The sequence below is a fragment of the Calidris pugnax genome, unplaced genomic scaffold (assembly GCF_001431845.1).
Source record: "Calidris pugnax isolate Ruff unplaced genomic scaffold, ASM143184v1 scaffold255, whole genome shotgun sequence".
Lineage (NCBI taxonomy): Eukaryota > Metazoa > Chordata > Aves > Charadriiformes > Scolopacidae > Calidris > Calidris pugnax.
The window spans coordinates 198,969-207,595 of NW_015091101.1; the positions used below are offsets into that span (position 1 = coordinate 198,969).

Genomic DNA, 8,627 nt, shown 5'->3' on the forward strand with positions numbered 1-8,627 from the left:
CCATCTTTTCCATAACCACACTGCGGTCACTTCGCACGAGGCAGCGTGAAAGCCTTCTCACAACACCGTGTTCACTGCAATAGTGCTTGAAACACAGTTGTGAAACATCACATTGACTGCTTTCCAACACGGTTTTCCCCTCACCCTCAGCCAGTGGAGCACGAGAAGCACCAGCACCCAGGACCCCGGCCATCGCTCCCAGCACCACGTCTATTTAAATCCCTTCAGAAAAGGTCTTCTCCATAATCGTAGTGACAAATGATGCCCCAAGTTCCCAAGGCACAGAATCTTATCAACATCGGTACAAGGGAACTGAAAGTGGCAGTGCCTCGTGTCAAGGTTTTGTAGTTAGGAAAAGAAATCTCTTTATAAAGATGAATTCTCAGCTCTAGCCTCTAATCCCCATTACGCGTTCTCTCCCAGCACAGACCACAGGAGAATGCTATGATTTCAGGTATATAACTGATATTATCAACCCCACAATGCAAGGACTTGCTCTCACAGCCATGCTGGGAGCAAGCAAGGGCCACCACCTTTCCCTAGGCCATATTCTTGACCAAATTGCAAGGTCAGGAGGCTTCTGCAGACAAAACACCCTTCTTTGTACCTCACCTGTGTCTGCACCATCCAATCATTAAATCCTGCGGCAGATACAGCCCTCAGCCAAGGGAAGCCTGTACAGTAGGGGTCTACAACAGTTAATGAGAGCAGCTTTTAAACAACCTAATGTAGAGAACACATTAAGGTGCCTCAGGTGTTTGGGGAGTTTGTGTTAGCATTTAATAAAAGTTCTACAGCAAACCCTGCTGAAACACCCCCAAGCCATGGCACCATGCTGGGAGCAAGCAAGGGCCACCACCTTTCCCTAGGCCATATTCTTGACCAAATTGCAAGGTCAGGAGGCTTCTGCAGACAAAACACCCTTCTTTGTACCTCACCTGTGTCTGCACCATCCAATCATTAAATCCTGCGGCAGATACAGCCCTCAGCCAAGGGAAGCCTGTACAGTAGGGGTCTACAACAGTTAATGAGAGCAGCTTTTAAACAACCTAATGTAGAGAACACATTAAGGTGCCTCAGGTGTTTGGGGAGTTTGTGTTAGCATTTAATAAAAGTTATACAGCAAGTCACTCCTGAACCCTGCTGAAACACCCCCAAGCCATGGCATAACCACTGCCTGTGTTGGGAAATATTCACACTTTCTGCTCCTCTTATTTGTCTTTCACCTTTATCCTCTATTTCCCCCACATTGGTCCAACTCTATCAGCAGAATTAAGTGCAAGGCTAATGGGGGCATCATTGCCAATTAATGCAAATGCTAATGATGCTGCAACATCACAGCAACAAGGGGAAAGAAGAGGGTGGGGAAGAGGATATGCAAGACCAGAAACTTAAGACATCCTGCCAATGATCTTTTCTTAAACTTGTTTTTCTAAAGAAAACAGACTGCTGTCTCTGGTTACTGAGGCAGAGCTTCCTTGAAGCAATGTCATCTTCATTATAAGCAGCACCAAAAGTTGAATATCACTATCCATTTTTAATTCTCTTCAAAGGAGAACAGAATATGGCAAGTTAAAAAAAAAAAAAGTCTGCTTGACGGGAGATTTGTATTGCAACAATATCAGTTCCACTTAGAAAGTAATTTAGAGCTGCTAAATTATAATTACAACTGCTGCCCTCCTTTATATCTTGTCTCAAGACGTCCATTCACCGAGATGCTGGAAGACACAGGGAAGGGTTGTAGCCACGTCTGCACTGAACACTTACCGAATTGTCTCGATAATTTCGTGAGCAGCATCATGGTGTTTGTCCTGAAATAAAAAGAAAAGGAGAGATGTTTTCAGAGGGACATCAGGTGTGCTGTTTTTCAGAAGATTACAGGAATTGCAATCTTTTTAAGAATATAAATGGCAAGCAGACTAGGAAAGGAGTCTTTGATTGCCACCGAGCCCATTAAACCCAGCAAAATGAGCCCTCTAAGAAAAAATGAAGCTTAAGGAAATACATTTTTCAAGTTTCTATGGAGGAGCAGAAGATTTACATGAAGGAACTGTCATTCTACTTATTTCTTTGTCATTTTCTGAAATCAGGAATTGTGTAGCTGATCCCCTTGAGGATTATTGGTATGCAGGAGGTACTTGAGTGCGAGTTCCACAATGAACAGCTGATTTCATCGCCCCAGCAGCTGGTACGTGCTCACATCTCCATATGGGCACTACCATTCTCACACAGCCAATGGCTTTCTAAAATACAGCATCAAATAAACAGTTGGAGCGGGTATCGGTGTAGGGGGAAAAACCACCTCACAGCACACAAAAAAAGAAAAGGAGGCCTGATTACACAGAGCTTTTTGTGAACTGATAAAGAAGAGATGCACGCACAAAACACATTAAAACTGGTGTGTTACAAGCACACACGGGGCTGTGAGGCACAGATGTTTGTTGACTTTCATTTGGGAGTTTACTCGGGAGCACAACTGAGTTTAGCCATTCCAAACTCGTGCCAATAAAGCCCTTGGAGCTGCACATATATGCACCACGCTACAAAAAAAAAAAAAAAAAAAAAAATCTGTTTTAGCAAAGTTACATGAGCTCCTGTATAAATTGCTGTATCCATCTTGTGAAGCCTCAGCTACCAGAGTCCAGATGCACAAAGTTAACATTATATTTAGACATTTGCTTCTGCAAGTGGCTTTCACCTTTTAATTAGGAGTCCAGTATCAAAGGACCTTCAAGAGTTGGAAGTGTAAAGGCTCCCTCTCAAATAATTCCCCTTGCCTCCTGATGCAGAAATGTCATTTCTATAGGGTTACCAGTGGGCAATTCTACAGCAAAGGGTAGGGCCAGGGGAAGGGAGGGAATAGAAGAGAAGCACTAATGGACAGAGGACAGAAAACGGCTGGGATTATCTCTGTTCCTTCAGGACACGGAAGGACATGATGTAAGTCAAATAGAAGCTTCTGCCATCCATATCACAGCTTTCATATTTGCTTGAGGAAACAGATTTCCCCTGGTATAACCAGTTTATACACTCAAGATCAACCAGTCTTGTAGAAGTTGTCATTCCAAGAAACTTCGCACAGTCCTTTAGACGCCTTGATAAAAATCTCATGACTGAGAGGGGCAAAAATAAGGCAAACATTTCTGAAGGCTGTTCATACAGTAAGGGTATGAAGGAACACTTCCCATTTTACTAGAAAAGCTTTTATTTTCAGAAGGCAAAAGGTTAACCCCATATGTAGGAGTCACATGAGAGAATAACCAAAGAAAAGCAAAATATTGAAGTTCCAATCTCAAAAAGGAGAAACAGCCAATGTAAAGGCAGTGGGGACATTTGGGATGGAACAGACAGCGGCTTAGAAGCCGAGTGTGACCTTGGTCGTGTTTCCCAACAAGGTTTCCTACACAAACACCTGGAGTACCACAAGCCAGACAGAACAAATCCAGGGTTGTGCTTCCCCCCATCTATGGGGTTCAGTCAGGGCCTGGATTGCGACAGCCCGAACCCAACAGCACCAATAAACCCAGTTTAAATTCAGAAACGTCAGATGAGGAATTCTATAGATACATCTTGGCCTAGAAAACAGGGCAGCAACAGAATTAAAATCTGCTCCTGACTCTCAGTGCACGTATAAAAGAAGAAAAAGCATACAGGAGGGGGACTCTCTTTTCATTTCTGATCTGCAAAGTATAAAAATAACCCAAGACAGTCAGCTCATCCATAAACATCCCCTAGAAATTTTCACCTTTCGCTACACGCAGAGTTATCGCAGCAGAAACCCCTTGGGCTCATCAGGTTCTTCCAGTAAACTGTGTTCCCATATAGTAAGGATGTGCTTTATCACCATAAGCACATTATACCGGAAAAGTGAATTCATGCTTATTCTGCCATAACCCTTTTCTCCAAAGAAGTTCTATTCTCCACTGATGGTTTCGGCCAGTGTCAACGCTAGCAGAACACAAGGAGAGCCCCCTTGCGCTGTGGGTCTTCATGAAAAAGCCCCTATAAATGACCAAAATTGCTTAAATTAACAGATCCTTTGTCTTGTGTTAAAAAGTGAAAAATAAATTAAAAAAAAAAAAAAGAAGAAAAATCCACAATGCACATCTACAACTACAAATCATCCAATTTAAGCAAGCGATTTGTCTAACACAACCTCAAGTGGAAACTCCAGCCAAAAGGGGCCTTTCTGCGTTCAGTTTGTGCCATTAACACGGAATAATGGAGTTGAAAACAGTTCCACATTTGCTGCTGCGAAACTTCTCATGCTGAAACGCTTCCCAAGTTTACTATTCTCTATAACTAACAGACTTTGGCCGGGCAGACGAGCTCCCAACATCTCATGCGACTCTTGCAAACAAAATCAGAGATGATCTCCTAACATTTCTTCCAAAGCAGAGGTGGCCATGGAAAACACAGGAGGATGGGGGGGAAACAGAACTAAAGGAAATACAGAGCACTTTCCCTTTCTTTAGAGAACACTTTTGGTCCCGTTTCAACATTACGGTTGTAAGATTTAATAAGAATAGACATTAAACAGCACCCGTCATCACATCTGTATTCATGGAGTTGTTTATGACACCGATAGAGAGCCTTCAGCAGCTCCAGAGGCAAGTTGAACAGAAACCTCCCCACCAGCTCCAGTCCGACCAGCACCAGCCTCTGCCCATCACCCTTCAAGCAGATGGCTTTGGCCAGACACACAACTGAACTCTGTGCACAAGTTTTAACCCAGATCCTTTTACAGACCCGGTGGATGAACAGTGAAAGCCCCAGGTTGGGAGGGACCCCTGGCAATCACCAGCAGCTCTGATGTCACCTCAGCAGCCTGACACACCGTACCCCCGGCCCAGCAACAGACAGCCCAGCACGCTCAAGGATGGCCTGAAGCTCTGCAAATTCACACATCTACTATTTTTTTATCAGACTGCAGTGAGCAACATCAGCACAGAGTCTTAGAATCACAGACGGGTTTAGGTGGGAAGGGACCTCAAAGCCCCCCCAGTGCCACCCCCTGCCCTGGGCAGGGACACCTCCCACCACACCACGTTGCTCCAAGCCCCCTCCAACCTGCCCTTGAACCCCTCCAGGGATGGGGCAGCCACAGCTTCTCTGGCCAACCTGGGCCAGGCTCTCACCACCCTCCCACCAAACAAGTTCTTCCCCACAGCTCAGCTCCATCTCCCCTCTTGCAGGGTCCAACCCTTCCCCCTCCTCCTAGGGCTCCCCTCCCTCATCCAGAGTCCCTCCCCAGCTTTCCTGGAGCCCCCCTTCTTGAGGGACTGGAAGGGGCTCCAAGGTCTCCCTGGAGCCTTCTCTTCTCCAGGCTGAACCCCCCCAACTCTCTCAGCCCCCCCTCCCAGCAGAGGGGCTCCAGCCCTCCCAGCATCTCCGGGGCCTCCTCTGGCCCCGCTCCAACAGCTCCATGTCCTTCTGCTGGTGGTGGCCCCAGAGCTGGAGGCAGCACTGGGGGGTGTCTCCCCAGAGGGGAGCAGAGGGGCAGAATCCCCCCCTGGCCCTGCTGGCCACGCTGCTGGGGATGCAGCCCAGGGGTGGGGGGTTTCTGGGCTGCCAGCGCACGTTGAGGGGCGTGTGGAGCTTCTCACCCCCCAACACCCCCAAGTCCTTCTCCTCAGGGCTGCTCTCCAGCCGTTCTCCCCCCATCAGCTACACCCCCAGTGCAGGCATCTCATACAAGCACGTCATGTTGTACTTGGGCAAACAGTCACCAAACAACGTGGCTTCACGTTCCATCCACACCCCTACTCGCAGTGCTGTGTCGGTGAAATACCCTGGTAAAAAGCCTCCTCCAGCCAGACTGGCCATTAATCATGAAACACACCGCGCAGAAGCCTTTTGGACCAGTCTCAAGCAGTGTCTCTGTTCTGGCCGCAGTCACGAGCCGATGCCATGGTGCTCCCTGTCACGAAGAGGAGTTCCATTCATCCCCCCGAAATCCGCTCCAAGCTGTTCCCCCGCCTCTCCTCCTCCCCTGCACTCCGATGGGAGCACAGCTACGTGCTGCTCCTTGGCCTGGCTGTACTTCTGCAAGCATCTTATGTCCTTTGCGAGGCCCTTCTGGGCCACATAAATAGAAACTACTTCACGAGACAAGACCTTATCTGTTTAATGTGGTCTGAGCACTAAGTATTTCAAGTAAAAGTTGCAGTCCATAGTAATTATTGAGAATGCCCCAAGCTACTTCTAACAAGTTTATAAAAAAAAACCCTAAATACATATTAAAAGTTAGTTATTGCAGTCAGTTCTCTCCAGCTGAACTTTTTATTATAAAGGGTTCTTATTTTCAACCTAAACGTTCAAATTGAAACGTGAGCTCCCAGAGAAAATTCAATAGTTTTTGACAGGACATTTCATTGGAAAAAAAATACTGGAAAGAAAACAGACCCTTTTTTCAGAAGTCACTTATAAGAGAATCCAATTTTCTCTGGAAAACAGCGGAGGAGAGTTTCAGCCAGCGCGACCCAACAGCTTCACAGTTCCCATTCTTACACCAGATTTCTCCATCCACATGTTACTACAGCTCTAATCACAGGAGTTAGAGCTGGGAGCCAGAAACACACCCCCGGCTGTTACTCCTGGCACAGCAGTGCCCGGCCCCTGCGCACACCCCGAGCCCACGGGGTCCTCCCGCAGAAAACAACACGCTGCATCAGCGGTTTCGCCCTTTAGGGCACAGAGATTTGGCTATTGAGCAATTTTTAAGAATCTGATCTTTCCCTTCGCCTCTTTCTCCAAAAGTTTCCCATCCGGACAGTTCTCGGGACTTTTTCCTGCAGTTTAGGCTCAGCTCTCTGATCACAGGGAGGAAAGGAAAAAAAGAGGGGAAAAAAGGGATAATGAATGTTTCTGCATGCTTCAACACTCAGCCAGTCAGCCCTCTTTGTACAAAAGACATTCTGTAGCTTACAGATATAAGCAGCCCTATACTAGTTCTAAAAGCTAAATAAGACAGTGCCCAAAAGAGCTTTCCAAATACTTTTGTGCGATCATTATCATTTTCTATAATCACACACACATGATTATAGAAAATTATAATGAGTGCACAAAAGTATTGTGTGATCATTAACCCAAGTTAAAAAAAAAAAACACAACTCATTAATATGACCAGAATTTATAAGTTCTCAGTAGTGGGATGGGGCCAGTCTTTTTTTCAGTGGTGCCCAGGGACAGGACAAGAGGGAACGGGCACAAACTTGAACATGGGAAGTTCCATCTAAACATGAGGAGGAACTTCTTTCCTGTGAGGGTGGCAGAGCCCTGGCTGCTGGTGGAGTCTCCTTCTCGGAGACATTCAAACCCACCTGGACACGTTCCTGTGGGACCTGCTCTGGGTGACCCTGCTCTGGCAGGGAGTTGGGGGAGATGATCTCCAGAGGTCCCTTCCAACCCCAAATCATACTGTGATTCTGTGATCACAGCTATTACCGTAACACAGGAGAAAACTGAAGGACCCCAATCACACTGTGCATCACAGAGACAGCACCAGACCTGTTTCAGTTCTCCACACAGAACTTTGATCTAAAAGCACCAAATCTCTAATAAAAACAGCTGAACCGGGAGTTTTTGCAGCACACTCTGCAAGAGCCAGGGAAAGTAAAAATGACAATTTGTTACATTTTTGCCACAGACAACTAGCTGTTGTCAGGGCTTGTAATTCACACTGAATACAAAGCACTACGCACTCTTCCCCCAAGTATGGCTGGTTTGGTTACACTATTTATTTTTTTTTTTCAAGTTAACATCCCTCAGGATATCTTAATGGCATTATTTTGATATAATTCTGTATTCCAGCCCTGTATCCTAGACTCTCGGGTGCATTAGTACAGGACTAGTTATCTCACGCTGCAACAATTCCTACCCTAAAGTGAATCCCTAACCTAAAGCAAGAGATTTAAACATTATATGTTTCTTCCTCAAACACAAAGAACATGTTCAATTAAATTGGGCAGCCGACATCGCCTGAAGCGAGGAACAACACCCTAGTGCCCTTCCAAATTCACATCTTTTTATATTTAGGTTCTTATTCTTATGGTTATCCTTGGGGATCAGCGTAAATTGGGGCTTGGAGGTGAACACTGTATTTTTTCTAAACCTCATTTCCCCACATGCAGAGCAGGATCCTTGTGAGATCTGACCAGTCTCCACCGCGCTCCCCAGGAAAGGCAGCAAAGAGCCCCAACCTGAGAGGAGAACAAATGGTTTGAAAATCTGGATGTGGTCTTGAAAAAAAGAAACAACAGCTCTTGCGTCTTCAGCCAACAGCTCTCACGGCTTCATACACAGAACTTTAAGATCCTTTATCTACCGGTGACAGACAGGACACTTGTGCACAGCACTGACTGCCCAGGACTGGACTGTCCCACAGCAACAGCAGTTCTTGCCTCTGCAGAGCCCATTTAGTCTTTGACTCACCAAACCACGCTTCCTCCCCCCAAAACAGGGCAGGTGACCAAAGCAGCTCTTCAGAAACATGCAAACGAGCTGTGGTCAAGCATTTGCGAAGCAGGAGGAAGAGACCTGCTACAAGGTTTTCACTGCACACCGGATGAATCCAAACAATTCAGAGAGAACAAAACCTGAAACAAGCTAACTGAAAATAAATCATG

At 46.2% G+C, this 8,627-nt stretch overlaps 1 protein-coding gene across 1 annotated transcript in view; it reads right to left on the reverse strand.

Annotated features, from left to right (window-relative positions):
* The window catches only part of DOT1L (DOT1-like histone H3K79 methyltransferase), a 66,259-nt gene extending 60,398 nt beyond the window's left edge, over window positions 1-5,861 (reverse strand). Inside the window, exons 1-2 of the mRNA XM_014957964.1 lie at window positions 5,843-5,861; window positions 1,768-1,811 (exon numbers count right to left, since the gene is read on the reverse strand). The gene's annotated coding sequence lies outside the window, so the exon portion shown is untranslated. The remainder of the gene's footprint in view (window positions 1-1,767; window positions 1,812-5,842) is intronic.
* Between the last annotated feature and the right edge of the window lie 2,766 nt (window positions 5,862-8,627).